General features: G+C 37.8%; 1 non-coding gene and 1 pseudogene across 1 annotated transcript; both read left to right on the forward strand.

Moving 5' to 3' along the window:
- Positions 1-18,204, forward strand: part of LOC100582414 — a 35,144-nt pseudogene that overhangs the window by 12,150 nt on the left and 4,790 nt on the right.
- LOC115830606 lies at positions 17,782-17,891 on the forward strand. The gene has a single exon (XR_004026135.1). It is a non-coding gene; the product is annotated as a U6 spliceosomal RNA (small nuclear RNA).

Genomic DNA, 18,204 nt, shown 5'->3' on the forward strand with positions numbered 1-18,204 from the left:
TGATTTCTAATCCTTTAGGTATATACCCAGTAATGGGATTGCTGGGTCAAATGGTGTTTCTGATTCTAGATCCTTGAAGAACTTGCTTTATGAATCTGGGTGCTCCTGTATTGGTGCCCATATATTTAAGATAGTTAGCTCTTCTTGTTGCATTGATCCCTTTACCATTATGTAATGCCCTTTTTTTTTTTATCTTTGTTTGTTTAAAGTCTGTTTTATCAGAGACTAGGATTGCAACCCCTGCTTTTATTTCCATTTGCCTGGTAAATATTCCCCCATCCCTTTATTTTGAGCCTATGTGTGTCTTTGCACATGAGATGGGTCTCCTGAATACAACACACCAATGGGTCTTCACTCTTCATCCAATTTGCCAGTCTGTATCTTTTAATTGGGGCATTTAGCCCTTTACATTTAAGGTTCTATATTGTTATGTGTGAATTTGATCCTGTCATTATGATACCAGCTGGTTATTTTGCCCATTGATTAATGCAGTTTCTTCATAATGTCAATGGTCTTTACAATTTGGTATGTTTTTTCAGTGCTGGTAACTGGTTTTTCCTTTGAATATTTAGTGCTTCCTTCAGGAGCTCTTGTAAGGCAGACCAGGTGGTGACAAAATCTCTCAGTATTTTTTTGTCTGCAAAGGATTTTATTTCTCCTTTGCTTATGCAGCTTACTTTGGCTGGATATGAAATTCTGAGTTGAAAACTCTTTTAAGAATGTTGAATTTTGGCCCCCATGCTCTTCTGGCTTGTAGGGCTTCTGCCATTAGATCTGCTGTTAGTCTGATGGGCTTCCCTTTGTGGGTAACCTGACATTTCTCTCTGGCTGCCCTTAACATTTTTTCCTTCATTTCAACCTTGGTGAATCTGACAATTATGTGTCTTGGGGTTGCTCTTCTCAAGGAATATCTTTGTGGTGTTCTCTGTATTTCCTGAACTTGAATGTCATCCTGTCTTGCCAGGTTGGGGAAGTTCTCCTGGATAATATCCTGAAGAATGATTTCCAGCTTGGTTCCATTCTCCCCATCACTTTCAGGTACACCAATCAAACATCGGTTTTTGTCTTTTCACATAGTCCCATATTTCTCGGAGGCTTTGTTCATTCCTTTTCATTCTTTTTTCTCTAATCTTATCTTCAGGTTTAATTTCATTAAGTTGATCTTCAATCTCCGATATCCTTTCTTCCACTTGATCGATTCAGCTATTGATACTTGTCTATGCTTCGTGCAGTTCTTGTGCTGTATTTTTCAGCTCCATCAGGTTATTTATGTTCCTCTCTAAACTGGTTATTCTAGTGAGCAATTCCTTTCAGCTTTTTTCAAGGCTCTTAGCTTCCTTGCATTGGGTTAGAACATGCTCCTTTAGCTCAGAGGAGTTTGTTATTACCCACCTTTGAAGCCTACTTCTGTCAGTTCATCAAACTCAGTCTCCATCCAGTTTTATTCCCTTGCTGGCAAGGAGTCGTAATCCTTCGGAGGAGAAGAGACATTCAGGTTTTTGGAATTTTCAGCCTTTTTGCACTGGTTTTTCCTCATCTTGGTGGATTTACCTACCTATCTCTGGTCTTTGATGTTGGTGACTTTCAGATGGGGCTTTCTGTGGACATTCTTTTTGTTCATGTTGATGCTATTCCTTCCTGTTTGTTAGTTTTCCTTCTAACAGTCAGGCCTCTCTGCTACAGGTCTGCTGGAGTTTGCTGAAGGTCCACTCCAGACCCTGCTTGCCTGGGTATCACCAGTGGAGGCTGCAGAACAGCAAAGATTGCTGCCTATTTCTTCTTCTGGAATCTTCATCCCAGAGGTGCACCTGCCAGATGCCAGCTGGAGCTCTCCTATATGAGGTATCTGTCAACCCTTGCTGGGAAGTGTCTCCCTGTCAGGAGGCATGGGGTTCAGGGACCCACTTGAGGAGGCAGCCTGTCCCTTAGCAGAGCTTGAGCGCCATGCTGGGAGATCCACTGCCCTCCTCAGAGCCGGCAGGTAGGAACATTTGAGTCTGCTGAAGCTGTGCCCACAGTCACCCCTTCCCCCAGGTGCTCTGTCCCAGACAGATGGGAGTTTTATCTACAAGTTCCTGACTGGGGCTGCTGTCTTTCTTTCAGAGATGCCCTGCCCAGAGAGGAGGAATCTAGAGCGTCAGTCTGGCTACAGCGGCTTTGCAAAGCTGTGGTAGGCTCCACCCAGTTTGAACTTCCTGGTGACTTTGTTTACACTGTGAGGGGAAAACTGCCTACTCAAGCCTCAGTAATGGCAAATGCCCCTCCTCCCACCAAGCTCGACCATCCCAGGTCGACTTCAGACTGTTGTGCTGGCAGCAAGAATTTTATGCCAGTGGATCTTGGCTTCCTGGGCTCCATAGGGGTGGGATCCGCTTAGCTAGACCACTTGGCTCCCTGGCTTCAGCTCCCTGGCTTCAGCCCCCTTTCCAGGGGAGTGAACGGTTCTGTGTCTCTGGTGTTCCAGATGCCACTGGGGTATGAAAAAAATCTCCTGCAGCTACCTCGGTGTCTGCCCAAACAGCTACCCAGTATTGTGCTTGAAACCCAGGGCCCTGGTAGTTTAGGCACCTGAGAGAATCTCCTGGTCTGCAGGTTGTGAAGACTGCAGGAAAAGTGTAGTACCTAGGCCAGAATGCACCATTCCTCAAGGCACAGTCCCTCATGGCTTCCCTTGGCTAGTGGAGGGAGTTCCCCAACCCCTTGTGCTTCCCAGGTGAGGTGACACCCCACCCTGTTTTGGCTCACCCTCCGTGGGCTGCACCCACTGTCTAACCAGTCCCAATGAGATGAGCCATGTACCTCAGTTGGAAATGCAGAAATCACCCACCTTCTGCATTGATCTCTCTAGAAGCTGCAGAGCGGAGCTGTTCTTATTCAGCCATCTTGCCAGTCACCTGTGCTACACACTTTTAAACAACTAGATCTCACAAGAACTCAGTCATTATCACGAGAATAGCACCAAGGGGATGGTGCTAAACTATTCACAAAGGATCCACCTTCATGATCCAATTCAACAAGAGATTTGGTGGGGACACAGAACCAAACCATATCAATGTTATGTGGGTAAATATAAAAGATCTGAAGAGATAAGTACCAAAGTGCTATGAACAGTTTTAACCTATAAGGACTAGATTTGTTAATGAGGAATGGGGGGATTCTCAATATAAAAATTTCAACTTAGATTACAGTGTGCAGATATTACTATTGCAATCATGCCAAATGAAAGTAAAGATAACACTCCTCTAGAATGGGCATTTTTAATATTTACTAAGGAAATTATATTTTACAGATTTCAAACCCATGAAAAAACATCTGAGAAGGATGGGAGGGAATGCTAATTTTTACCTCTACCTTTAAGATCTTGTAAGATCCACCTGGTAAATTTAGAAATAGAAATATATCATGGATATAATTTTATGTGATCTTAAAGTAATACTACTTGGCACCTTTAAACGTCAAGGTGAGGGGAAGCAAAAAAGGGCAAAGAAAAAGTACTCTTGCACTGGAGTATACCCCATCAAGGGTAGGAGGTCAAGAGTCTTCAAGAAGTTAAAATTTTAGTATTCTCCAGTTTTCCCTTTCTCCCACTGGTTTCCAAATCTTTAATAACAATGCAACCTGTGGATGGGACATATCTTAGGAATGAAGCCAACATGTGAGCTGGCAGGAGCTAGCAGCTCAATTTGGGTCCTTACTGAAAGAGAAGCATCATCAGGAATATAGTCTCTGTTCTTTATTCACTTGTTGACTATAAGTGACAACATGGACAAATTAACACTTTTTGGCTATAAGCCAGCTCCATCAGCCATTTTTCACCCACAATAAACATTTTAGAGTCACCATTAGAAAGTTCATATGGCCACACGAAATAAATGTCAGTGGTGATCATTTCCCCATTCTAAGAACAGAAACCATTCTCTGAATCCATACACATTAACTATATTGCATTTGACTGCCTCTTGGATGGGAAACTAGCAACCTACCCACTGAGTTCAGGTGCCCCTTTCCATATATGCACAGGTTACTTGCAGTTATTTGCTTATTCTACCGATTTCTCAGTTCTAACACATCCAGAATACACCTCTTTACTTCTCTAAACCTACTCTGCTGCCTGTTTCTGCTGAAGACTTACCATCCTCTCAACTGCTTTGGGTAGAAACCTAGACATTCTCTTCTACTCAGTTTGCCCTGATCTCTCATATCCAAGGTGGGTTCTATCTCCCAATTCATCTTGGATCTACACCTGCTTTTTTCTCCCCACAACAGTCAAGGTCCTAATTTATGTCCACATTTCTCTCACCTTTGGTAGCTTCCTGAGAAATCTTTTGCCTCCAAGTCACTCTCTGCCTCCTTTGATTGAAGTGATTCCACAATTTTCTTTCCAAGAGTTTTAATGGATTTTCAGTGCCCAAAGAGTAAAATTCCAATTCCTTACTAAAACATTCAAGGACCTGTCCAAGTTGCTGCCCTGCCAATCTATCTTTCCAACATCACTGCCAACTACACAAGCCCTCACACCCAATTTCATCCCAACTCAACATCTGAGTCACATTTCTCTAAATTTGTCCTAAATTTCCTATCCCTGTGGCTCTGCTTTGATGATCCATCTAGGTTCCAGTTTCTTAAATCAAGGGAGTATTCTTCCTGGAGGACATGAGAAAGAGGGAGATACCAGGTTATAGCTTAACTTTGATCATAAAGATATATGGGTAAAACTTCATTTTCTAAATTTGAAGTTGAATGCAAAATTCAAATGAAACTTCAAAGAAATGATAAGCATGGTTCTAACTATTCTGTCTACCACCGCTACCAGTAGCAGCAGCTCCCCCACAGGTTTGTGATCACTCCTTTTGGCCCTCAGGAGGCCTCTACTGAAAATTTTTAAGAAGTGTTGCTCTATGTGGAAAGCTTCCCAACCCCTCTTTCTGCTTGACAATTCCCGCCCATTCTTAAGAGCTAGTTCTAGAACTATTTCTTCTACAAACCCTTCCAAATCCCTCCAAATTAGAAAGACTTCCTTCCTTTACCCCAAGGCATGTAATGACTATAAACTGGTGCTAGGTTTAGGTAGGCTTGCCAACTCTCAATCCCTGCTCATCCACAAAACAGTGTGTCAGGCCTCTGAGCCCAAGCTAAGCCATCGCATCCCCTGTAACCTGCACGTATATGCCCAGATGGCCTGAAGTAACTGAAGAATCACAAAAGAAGTGAAAATGGCCTGTTCCTGCCTTAACTGATGACATTCCACCACAAATGAAGTCAAAATGGCTGGTCCTTTCCTTAACTGATGACATTACCTTGTGAAATTCCTTTTCCTGGCTCCTCCTGGCTCAAAAAGCTCTCTCACTGAGCACCTTGTGACCCCCCACCCCTGCCCGCCAGAGAACAATCCCCCTTTGACTGTAATTTTCTTTTACCTACCCAAATCTTATAAAACAGCCCCACCCCATCTCCCTTTGCTGACTCTCTTTTCGGACTCAGCCCGCCTGCACTCAGGTGATTAAAAAGCCTTATTGCTCACACAAGGCCTGTTTGGTGGTCTCTTCACATGGACGCGAGTGAAACAGTGCACCTCCGTAAAGGGATAGCTTGGACAACAGAATTGTTCCTCAGCCACTGCAGGTCAGGAAACAGTCCTACCAAAGTGTGGAGACAGAAAACTTCCCAGGATTTCTCAGTGTTCTTTTAAGAATAAGGGAGGAGACCACCCGTCATATTGTCTTATGCCCAATTTCTGCCTCCAAAGAACGAAAAAGTAAAAACTAAAAGGCAGAAATGAAATCCACAAGCAGACAGCCCTGCGCCACACCCTGGGCCTGGTAGTTAAAGATTGACCCCTGACCTAATCGGTTATGTTTTCTATAGATTACAGACATTGTATAGAAAAGCACTGTGAAAATCCCTATCCTGTTTTTTTCAGATCTAATTACCGGTGCATGCAGCCCCCAGTCACGTACCTCCTGCTTGCTCAAGCGATCACGACCTTCTCACTCGCACCCCCTTAGAGTTGTGAGCCCTTTAAAGGGACAGGAATTGCTCACTCAGGGAGCTCAGCTCTTGAGACAGGACTCTTGCTGATGCCCCCGGCCGAATAAACCCCTTCCTTCTTTAACTCAGTGTCTGAGGAGTTTTGCCTGTGGCTTGTCCTGCTACAAGAACACATAGCCTCCTGAGCTATAAAAGCATGCTATAAAATGTACAAAAGTTTGCTTTTACTCCTCCTGGAAACATTTCTACATGCCATAAAAATTAGATCTGTAGCCATTTGCTTAAAATTTCTCTTATTAATTGAATTGTTACCTCCCAAGACATGGATTACCTCAGAAGGTGACTGGAGAGGGAAATATTCCTAAGTATTTCCATTTCTAGGAGGAACAAGCCAGAGCTCTAAGTCAGAAAAGCTTAAAGGCAAGGGGCTATCAAACTCCTGCAGAGACTGTATTTGCATACCAAAGGAATTGAGTCAGGAGGAAACTCTTTCAGGAGCAATGGGGGATAACTTCTTGCTTCCCCTTTATAAGCAGAGAAAAATCCTTTTTTCTCCTCCCTCACCTATGGGTTATCCAGCTGCATGTGTAAGACAGCCGGCCTGATTATCATCATGTCACCCTAGGGGCAAGGGTTGGGGCAGAGGGGAGACTGGTGCTATTATTCACTGTGAGGTGTTTAATAAAGCATCCATTCCTCATCCAGAACACTTCATGAGGCACATTCAAGCCAAAAGTAATAGATATTGACATTATAAACCTAACACACAGCCTATAGGAACTTCTGTGTAGCCATTCTTTGGTCTTATATTTGTTTTTTAAATAATTATTACTGTTGCTGTCTCTCCCATATGGATGTCAGCTTTCAGCAAACAAACTCATCTCCCCCAGTGCCTATCACCCCTCCCCACTCCTCCTGTCCACTCCTCCTGTCATCCATTTCTCTCTTCCAGAAGGTTCATCTGTGTTTACTATTTTCCTTATTGTCCCAATTATGGCACATTTCTCCTCATTGTAATGCTGTTGTTTTCCATAGGGATCTCTTTCCACAATGACACAGAAATGCTATAATCTAGTTGTACACAGCTGAAATAGTGGATCAGCCACTCTGGATAAGCTGTGAAAGAGGCGTTATAAATTTTTAATATCATTTCCTTCCACTAGCCCATATCAGTGAAAAGAATACAGATGGTGGCAAATGACTGCATACAAGGCAGGGGTTTGTGATCTGCAGTTGTAGTGTCCATGCTAACAATTCTCCTACTTAATATATTCATGGAAATTCTCACACCTAATTAACATATTCATGAAACTTCAGGACTGCCTTAAAATATTCATGAAACTTTCTCATTTTTGGTTCTACAGTGGTCACAAAAATTATTATAAATAGATAAGTTGGGAAAGGTAATCTGAGGCCAAAGTATGTAAACCTCCCTCGATAGTGTTAGTATGTAGTCAGGGGTAGAGACTATATTGAATGAATTTTGACTTCTCCAGACATCTAATACCATACTTCACACACAATTAAGCCATATGAGATTAAATACTTGTTGAATCAAGTCATTTCTATTAAAAAAATAAAAGTGACCAATGGAGAATGAACTGAATACTGTCAATGAAAAAATTACTCTCTGCAAAAAAACAAGTTATCATAGTGTTAGCGTGTGGGGAAATAATTACACTGACACAGTTACTGGCCATATTAATGTGTTCATCCTCTTAGGAGAACAGTTTGAGAATTTTGATCGAACTTTTCCTATACACATCTTTTCTCTTTTTTCTTTTTTCACTGCAACTGCCACCTCCAGGACTCAAGTGTTCCCTCCTGAGTCGCTGGGACTACAGATGCATGTTACCATGCCCAGCTAATGTTTGTATTTTTGTAGAAACAGGGCGTTGTTGCCCTCTTGCCCAAACTGGTCTCAAACTACTAGGCTCAAGTGGTCCACCTGCCTTGGCTTCCCAAAGTGCTGGGATTACAGGCATGAGCCACTGCACCCAGCCATTATACACACCCTTTGATTTATCAATTTAACTTCTGAAAATTCATCTTACAGATAATCTCACCAATATACAAAAAAACAAAAGAATGTGCACAAATAAATTTTTGTTGCATTTTTTCTAAAACCAAAGAAAAATAACCTATATGTCTGTTACTAAAGGGCTAACTAAATATTACTTGCATTTATTTGGAATATAACACAGCTATTTTATTTATTTGGAGTATAACACAGCTATAGCTATTACTATTGTCATTGTTATGAGCCGAAATATGGCAGATGTATATGTGCCGATGTAGAAAGCTCTTCAAGAGAAATTGGTACTTGGGGGAAAATCTATTAAGATATAGAACAGTATGTTTACAATAATATTGTATCTTATTGTATAAAAGTAAACACACACACACACACACACACACACAGTGATAGCATGGAAATTTCCTGAAATAGATAAGAAATATTTCATAGTAGTAAATGAAGGAGCGGAGCGGATGAAAGAGACCTACACTTCCTTCTGAACTCACTGTTGGAATTTTTATTCTGGGTCTGTATTGTTTTATTTATCATAATTAAACAGTTAAGAACAGAAAAAAAGGAAGTCCTAGTGTTGCAAAGGTAGAAGGGGCATTAATGGTCATTAGCTCAGAAAGGAGAAGTGACAAATGAGTTGTGTGAGGGCATACAACTATTTGGTGGCAGAACTGTAACTAGGACCAGGTTTTCTGACTCCTACTTCGAGATTCTTAACCAAGTGTCTTAAATAACGTGCATGCTGGCTACCATTTATCAAGCATCGACTATGTGCAAGGCATTATACAAGAACACTTTACAGAGAATATCTCCAATTCTTACAGGAACCATTCAGAGTCGGGGTTGAAAATGTTGTGTTATTCACCTTTCAGAACGTTTTTACAGCATAGAGCAAATCCCCATTTTAGAGTAAGTGCCCTGGAGTACTAGGAATTTCACACATATTATCTCTGTTATCTCTATTACCCTACAAAGGTATTTATTATATCATTTTCATTTATAGGTTAAAAAAATATACAAGTAACTTACCAATGATCACATAGCTGGTATGTGGTGAACCAAGGATTTCAACTAAAATTTGCCCAACTCCCAAATTCCTCATTTTCATACTACTCCATATTCTATTTTTTGAGACCATGAACACTCTGGGAGAACTTGATTTAAAGTTTCGCTTAATTGCAATAACTTATGTGCTGGCTATTACCAGTAAATCAGCAATATTGTTCCTTTGTGTATTGACATTCCACTCAAAATTCATAAATTTCATTGCCCAATTATATCATCTTAGCTCTTTCATTACCATGCACTCTCTTTGATTCCTGAGCCAAAACCTTGTCACCAGCATTGCCTGTTGACATACAAGCCCTGGCTTGCTGCAGAAAAATAAATCCTAGAAACACAACAGAGTCCAATTCAAAGCCTCCCCAGCCATAGCTACTTCTCCTCTTTTGGAAGATATTACAAAAATCACAAAATAAAAGTCTTAGTGTTACAAACTAATTACTGTACATCTGCCACAATAATTGCCATATTCAGCAATTTACAATTACAGTCCAATTCCTTTATAATTGAGCTCCACACAGCTCCCAGTGACAGCTATTTTAGTTTCAAGACTTAAAATTCAACTCCACAATTTCGTTCATCACTAACATGAAAATGCATGGTTTCAACTCTACATACTAACAAAGTGCCAATGGGTCCCAAGGTTTCAGCTTCTTCAACCTACATTTTTCTGTTTTTCATCTTTGGGCAATATAACTTAGCCTTATTTCCATGTATATATTTAAACAATGAAAATATTTATTGACATGGTTACATTTCTCTTTTGCCTAGCGTAAATCTCTCATCTTAAGCAGGGTTATAACTAATGAGTGTTTCATGACAGTTGCACTATATCAACAGTTTCTTTAAAAGTTTTACTGAGATGTAATTAGCATATAAAAATGACACACATTTACAGTGTAAAATTTGATAAATCTCATCATAGATATATATACCTGTGAAACCATGGCCACAATCGAACTAATAAACATTAACCCCAATGAACTCTTTGTGTACCTTTGTAATCTTACCTTCTACCAGTCCTCATTCCTGGCAACCACTGATCTGTTTTCTGTCACTTTAGATTAATTGGTATTATCTTTTTTTTTTTTTTTTTTTTTTAAGACGGAGTCTCGCTCTGTCGCCCAGGCTGGAGTGCAGTGGAGCGATCTCGGCCCACTGCAAGCTCCACCTCCCGGGTTCATGCCATTCTCCTGCCTCAGCCTCCGTAGTAGCTGGGACTACAGGCGCCCGCCACCGTGCCCGGCTAATTTTTTTGTATTTTTAGTAGAGACACGGTTTCACTGTGTTAGCCAGGATGGTCTCAATCTCCTGACCTAGTGATCCGCCCGCCTCGGCCTCTCAAAGTGCTGGGATTACAGGCATGAGCCACTGCGCCCGGCCTACATTATCTATTTTTACACAAATGGGATCATACATTATGTACTATTTTTTGGTCTGGCTTGTTTTACTCAGTATACTTATTTTGGAATTCATTCACATTACATGTTGTGCATAGAAAGAGTTAATTCCTTTTAACTTCTGAATAGCATTCCATTGTATATATATGCCACCAGTTGTTTATCCATTCAGTTATAAATGAACAATTAGGTTGTTTCCAATTGAGGGCTATTAGGAATAAAGCTGCTCTGGACATTCATGCAGAAGTCTTTGTATGGATTTATGCTTTCATTTCTCTTGAGTAAATACTTAGAAATGTAACAACTGAATCATGAGGTAAGCTTGGGTATAACTTTTTAGTAACTGCCAAACTGTTTTCCAAATTGGTTTACATTACCATCAGCAATGTATGAAAGTCCTAGTTCTCCACGTCCTTGCCAACATTTGGTATGGCCAGTATTTTTAATTTTAACCATTCTCATTGAATTTTCAATGTACTTAACATATGCCGGATACAAATTCAAGTAAGATATATGATTTGCAAATATCTTTCCCCAGTCTGTGGCTTGTCTTTTAATTTTTTTTTAACAGTGTCTTACAAGAAGCAAAAGTTTTAAGTTGAGGAAGTTCAACTTATCTTTTTTTGCATACATAGTGCTTTTGGTATTATATCTAAGCAACTTTTACCTAACCTAAAGCTATAAAACTTTATTCTGGAAGTTGTATAGCTTTAGACTTTACATTTTTGCCTATGATGCATTTTGAATTAATTTTTGTATATGGTATAAAATATAAATTAAAGTTTGTTCTCTTGCATTTTGATAGTCAGTTGTTCCATCACTATTTGTTAAAAAAGCTATCCTTTCTACACTGAAATTATTTTGTACATTTGTCAAAAATTAGTTGTCTCTATATATGTGAGTCTGTTTTTAGACTTACTTCTATCCTATGGATCTATTTGTTATCTTTACAAGCTTTGTTCCTCAGTGCATTATCTTTCTCAGTCTTTTACTATTAACCAGTTTGTGTCTTGTTATTTATAACACGTTTTTATTCACAAAATATAATTTGGTCTTGGTTTTTCCTGAGAATCTCTGCCACATAATTGGTGTGTTTAGATCACCCATATTTAACATGATTATCAATATGGTAAAATATGATTTTGTTATCTTGCTATTTGTTTGATCTATTCCTTGTTAACATTTTTCTCTGTCTTTTGGGGGCAATTTTTATGATTACATTTAATCGGCATTGCTGGCTTTTTGTAAGCTATAACTTTGGTTTTGTTTATATAGAGTTTTTGTTAGTATTTATTTTAGGGATAATAGCATACATCTTTTACTTATCACAGTCTACCTTCAAATAATATTATACCACCTCGTATATAGTATGCTTCCATTTTTCTTCTCTAGGCCTTTGTGCTATTGTTACATATTTTGCTCTGATATGTATTATAAATCTCATGCTACATATTTTTTAATTCTAACCATTAATTACTTTTTAAAAAGATTCAAATAAAAAAGTCTTCTATCTCTCTGCAGTTATCATATCTGATGTTCATTTCTTTGTGTAAATCCATATTTTCATTATCATTTACTTTCTGCCTGAAGAGCTTCCTTTAATATTTCCTATAGTTCAAATCGGCTGGTGATAAATTATTTTTAGCTTTTAAATAGCCGAAGAAGTCATTACCCTTCCTTTTTTTTTTTTTTTTTTTTTGAGGCAGTCTCAGTGACACCCAGGCTGGAGTGCAGTAGCATGATCTCGGCTCACTACAGCCTCCACCTCCTGGGTTCAAGAGATTCTCCTGCTTCAGCCTCCCAAGTAGCTGTGACTACAGGCACACACAAACCATGCCTGGATAATTTTTGCATTTTTTGGTAAAGATGGGGTTTTACCATGTTGCCCAGGCTGGTCTCGAACTCCTGAGCTCAGGCAACCTGTCCTCCTATGCCTCTCAAAGTGCTGGGATTACAGGCATGAGCCATTGCACGTGGCCACACTTTTATTTTTTAAATGTATTTTCTCTGAGTGTAGAATTCTAGATTGAGGAGTTCTTTTTCTTTTATTACTCTGAAGATGTTGTTCCACTATCATCTTCTTACTTGCGTTGTTTATGAGAAGTCTGTTTTTTTTTTATCTTTGCCCCATGTGTGTGTCTCATTTTCTCTGCCTGCTTTTAATATTTTTCTCTTCATTAGTGGTTTTGAGCAAATTGATCATATATTGAATTTGTGCGGTTTTATTTTTTTTTATGCTTGGAGTTCTTGATAAGCTTGTTTTCATTAAATTTGGAGGATTTTTGGCCATTATTTCTTCAAAATTTTTTCTATACCTCCCTCACTTTTTTTCTTCAAGAATTGCTATTACCCATATATTAGGCAACTTGAGGAATCTCAGCTTACCAATGCTCTGTTCATTAAAGTATTTGCCTCACTCTTTGATTTGGGATAGTTTCTATTCCTATGTCAAGTTCACTAATCTTTTCTTCTTTAATGTCTAACCTGTCATTATTTCTGTCTTGCGTATTTTCACTACACACATTTTGATTTTCATCTCTAGATATTGAATTTCAATCTTTATATCTTTCGTGTCTCTACTGAATTTGAATGTATGGAATACAATTATAATAACTGTTTTAATGTCCCAATCTGCTAATTCTAACATCTGGATCAGGAATAGGTCCGTTTTGATTTATGGATTTTTCTCCTTTTATGGGTTGTATTTTCCTACATTTTCAATTGCATGGTCATTTTCTACCAGATCCTAGATATAAATTTTACCTTGTTAAGTGAGGATTTTAGTATTCATATAAATTTTTATAATATTTATTCTTTGATAGTTACTTAGAATCAATCTTCCTTTTCAGTCTTGCTTTTAAGATTTACTATGCAAGGCTGGAGCAGTACTAGGTAGAGCTGATTCTTCCCCAGCACTGAGCCATACCTCATCTGTATACTCTACTCAAAACCTACATGAATTGTAGGTTTTCCAGTCTGACTGGTGGGAACAAGCACTTTTTCTGGTACTTTTGTGGACACCTGGTACTTTTTTCCCTTTAATTTTTTTGGATGGTCTTTCTCCACCTCAGGTTTCCTCACACACATTTTGATCAGTACTCTGCTGAATGGTCAAGTGTGATCCTCTGTAGAACTTTGGAGCTGTCCATGTATCTCTCTCCTCTTCAGTCCTTTGTCATGGGAACTCTGGATATCTTAAGTGCTTCATACTCGAGACTATCTTCTCAGCTCTTTGCATCACCCTGCACATGCCTCTGCCTGATTTCCTCATCTCTATACTATGGTCTGGAAGCACTCTCATAGCGGTAACCTGGGGCAATTGTAGGACAAACCTCATTTGTTTCCCATTTCACAGGGATCACTGTTCTTTGATGTTCGATACCTCAAAAGCCTTTGTTATATATATTTTATCCAATTTTTCTGGTTGTTTCAAGTGAAAGGATAAATCCAGTTTCTACTACTTCATCAAAACCATGAATGAAACCCAAAGTCAATATTAATATATTAGGGTTGCAGAACTACTCTAGAAAATTTAATCAGAAGAGATATATACGCTAAAGTGAGACAAGTGCTGATCTAGGAGCCTACAAGTCCTGTTCCTACTAACTAGCTGTGTGGCCTTGGAAAGTGACCTTACCTCTCCAAACATCACTTTCCTACTGAAAAATATAAGATGATTATAGATCTCATATCTCTAACACGTTTTCATTTTTAAAATTACATATATTTATACATCTATATATACACATATGTATCTTAAGCAGACAGACAGACTTACAGAGAGAAAAATAAACCCACATTGTGCTAGGCCAGCAATAAACACAGACTTGGGTTCCACCTTCATGAAGCCTAGAACAGTTTTTGAAAAACTGCATTGTTAAAGAAATTATTTGTTGTTTGACAAATTGTATATGTTTGTTGTATATATTATTTTTGAAATATATGAATATAATATATGGTTATTAACTATCTTCACCATGTTGTTCAGTAGAGTTCTTGAATTTATTTCTTCTAAATAACTGAAATTTTATATCCCTTGTATCCCAACCTCCATACCCCAGCCCATGGTAACCACCATTTTATTCCCTACTTCTACAAGTTTAGCTTTTTTAAATTCCACATATAAGTGAGATCAGGCCATATTTGTCTTTCTATGCCAGGCATAGTTTACTAAATATAACATCCTCCAGGTTCATCCATGTTGTCACAAATGACAATTTTCTTTTTTTTTTTTTTAAGGTTGAATGTTATTTTACTGTGTATATATACTTAATTTTCTTTATCAATCAACCAATTGATGGATACAAGTTGATTCCACATCTTGGCTATTGTGAATAGTGCTGCAATGTGCATGGGAGTACTGATACCTCCTCAATATACTGATTTTATATCCTTTGGATATATACCCAATAAGGGTATATAAATAGTTTTATTTGAAAATTTTTGAGGCATCTCCATACTGAGAAACTACTGCATTTAAAGGGAAAATGTTGAATGGCTTGATGCAACTTATTTCATCTATGATTAAATATTTTACTCATACTACGTGACCCAATATTCATATTTCATCTCCTCTTCAATGTGGCCTAGAGTATGTCCATTCATCTCAGATCTCAAAAAATTACACATACACACAGACAGATATACTTGTAGATATGTGCATATATACTGAATATTACTTGGTTAGCTTACTTAGGGCATTCTAAAATTCATCCATTTACTCAACTAATACAAGTTGAACCCATATTCTGGGCCAGGAATTGGGCTAGGCATCAAAGTTATAACAATAAACAAAATTTGGTTCCTTCCCACAATTTTTATAATCTAGTATGTGTAACAGACAATTATAATGTAGGGTGATACAGCGTTACAGTTGGAAGAGGTTCAAGATGAAACTGGAACACACAGAAATGAGACATATCAATGTCTCAGGGTCACTGGTGGTGTCATGTGAAGATGATTTCATCTCACTTTGTCACCCAGGCTGGAGTGCAGTGCTGCCATCTTGGGTCACTGCAAAATCCACTTCCCAGGCTCCAGCGATTTTCCACCTCAGCCTCATGAGTAGCTAGGACTAGAGGTACTCCTAGCTATATAACTGGATAATTATCCACCATAACTGGATAATTTTTTATATTTTGTGTAAAGATAGGGTTTCACCATATTGCTCAGGCTGGTCTCAACCTGAGTTCAGGCAATCTACCCACCTTGGCCTGTGTAAATGCTGGGATTACAGGCATAAGCCACCATTCCTGACCTCATGAAGAAAAGGTCTAAGTTAAGAGTTAAATAAAAATTAACAGTTAGCCAATCTGAGTTCTGCTCCTGCTTAAGCCATGTGAAAAATGTCACTTCTGCCAAACATGAAATCACACAACCACCCAGAAATTGTTAGACCAGGGGAAAAAACCAAGTCTCAACTATATATTTTTTATAACAATCGCAATTAAATAAAAATATACACTCAGATTGAAATTAAAACATTTGAAAAAATACACCATGCAAACACTAAGCATAAGAAAGCTGTAGTGGCTATCTTAAATCAAACAATATTGGCTTCAAGAATATAACCAGAAGGAAAGAAGGACTTTTCATATTGATTGAAAGGTCAGCTCATCTGGGAGACATAACAATCCTAAATGATTTTTCAATGAATAACATGGGTTTAAATTACACAAAGCAATATTTGACACATTTACATGTGAGGAATAGAGCAATAATTATGGTTAGAGATCACAATGCCCCTATCTTAGTAACTGATGAAAGAAACAGAAAAGGTATCAGTAAGAACAGGGAAGATTTGAACATTATCAACCAATTTGACAAAATGGGCATTTATAGAACTCTATGCTCAACAACTGTAAAAAGCACACTCTTTTTAAATGCATGTAAAACATTCAGAAAGATGGAACATATGCTGGGACGCTAAAAAAAAAAAAGCCTCAATAAATTCAAAGGATTGAAATTACGTAGATTATTTTCTCTGACCACAACTACATTAAATTAGAAACCAATAATAATAATATAGCAAAAGAAACAAATATTTTAAAACTAAGTAATAGATATCTAATATCCATGAGTCAAGGAAGAAATCACAAGTAAAATTAGAAAGCATTTTTAACTTGATAATTACAACATATACAATGAAATTTGTGAGAGGCAGCTATAGCAGTCTTCAAAGGAAAATGTATATCCTTAATGCTTATATTAGATGAGAAGAAAGGCATAAAATAAGTAATCTGTTCTTTAATCTTAAGAAGCTAGAGGAAAAAAGAACAAATATAAACTAAAGTAAAATAGTGGAATTAATACAGATAATAGGAGACATCAATACAATTAGTAACAAATAATTGAAAAAAATCAGTAAGACAACAGAACTCTTTTTACCAAGGTTAGTAGAATAAATAAATTGAGGGCTATGCTATTGAGAGATAGAAGAAAGAACACAAATTATCTGTATCTCTACAGACTCTATGGTCATTAAAGGGTAATAAGGATATACTATGAACAACTTTACAAAATAACTTGACTGCTTAGATAAAATGGAAAAATTCCTTTAACATGCAACTTACCAAAACAAGAAGAAACAAAAAATCTTAATAACCCTATCTATATTTTAAAATTAAACTCATAACAAAATTTCACAAAGAAAACCTGTGGTTCAAATAGCCATCGTGGTGGTGGTGTTTAAATGTCCCTCTCATTTCTGAATAATTTCCTGGTGACTTCTATGAAACATTTAAGAATAAAATAAGACCAGTTTTATACACTTTTAAAAAACAGTCACTTCCCAACTCACTTTATAAGGCTAGCATAATCTTGATAGCACATCTTTAAGAGGTCAATGACAAAAAACAAACTTACATATCAGTGTCCTTCGTAAATATAGATGCAAAAATTCTAAAAAAAAAAAAAAAAAGTCAAAGTAAATCTAGCAATATAGAAAAGGAATTAACGTATCATGAGCAAATGAGGCCTATCCTAGAAATGCAGGGTTGGCACAGCATTCACAAATCTATTAATTTAATTCATCACATTAACAGAATAAAGGCAAAAGACATACGATCACATTACTAGATGTAGAAACGGTATTAGACAGAATTTAACTTTCAGTCATATTAAAAATATCTCTCAGCAAATAAAAAATTGAGGGATTTTTTTCAATCTGATCAAAAGCTTCTACAAAAATTCTATAGCCAAGATCATACTTAATGATTACATATTAAATGATTTTTGTTTATAATTGGGAATAGGAAAAGTAAGTCAACTTTTCACATTTATGTTTAACATAATAGTTAATACGTGCTCGCTTCGGCAGCACATATACTAAAATTGGAACAATACAGAGAAGATTATTAGCACAGCCCCTGCGCAAGGATGACATGCAAATTCGTGAAGCATTCCATATTTTTACTCACTCAAAACCGCTCAACTACATGGAAACTGAGCAACCTGCTCCTGAATGACTATTGGGTACATAATGAAATGAAGGCAGAAATAAAGATGTTCTTTGAAACCAACGAGAACAAAGACACAACACACCAGAATCTCTGGGACACGTTCAAAGCAGTGTGTAGAGGGAAATTTATAGCACTAAATGCCCCACAAGAGAAAGCAAGAAAGATCCAAAATTGACGCCCTAACATCACAATTAAAAGAACTAGAAAAGCAAGAGCAAACACATTCAAAAGCTAGCAGAAGGCTAGAAATAACTAAAATCAGAGC

Source organism: Nomascus leucogenys, chromosome 15, assembly GCF_006542625.1.
Source record: "Nomascus leucogenys isolate Asia chromosome 15, Asia_NLE_v1, whole genome shotgun sequence".
Lineage (NCBI taxonomy): Eukaryota > Metazoa > Chordata > Mammalia > Primates > Hylobatidae > Nomascus > Nomascus leucogenys.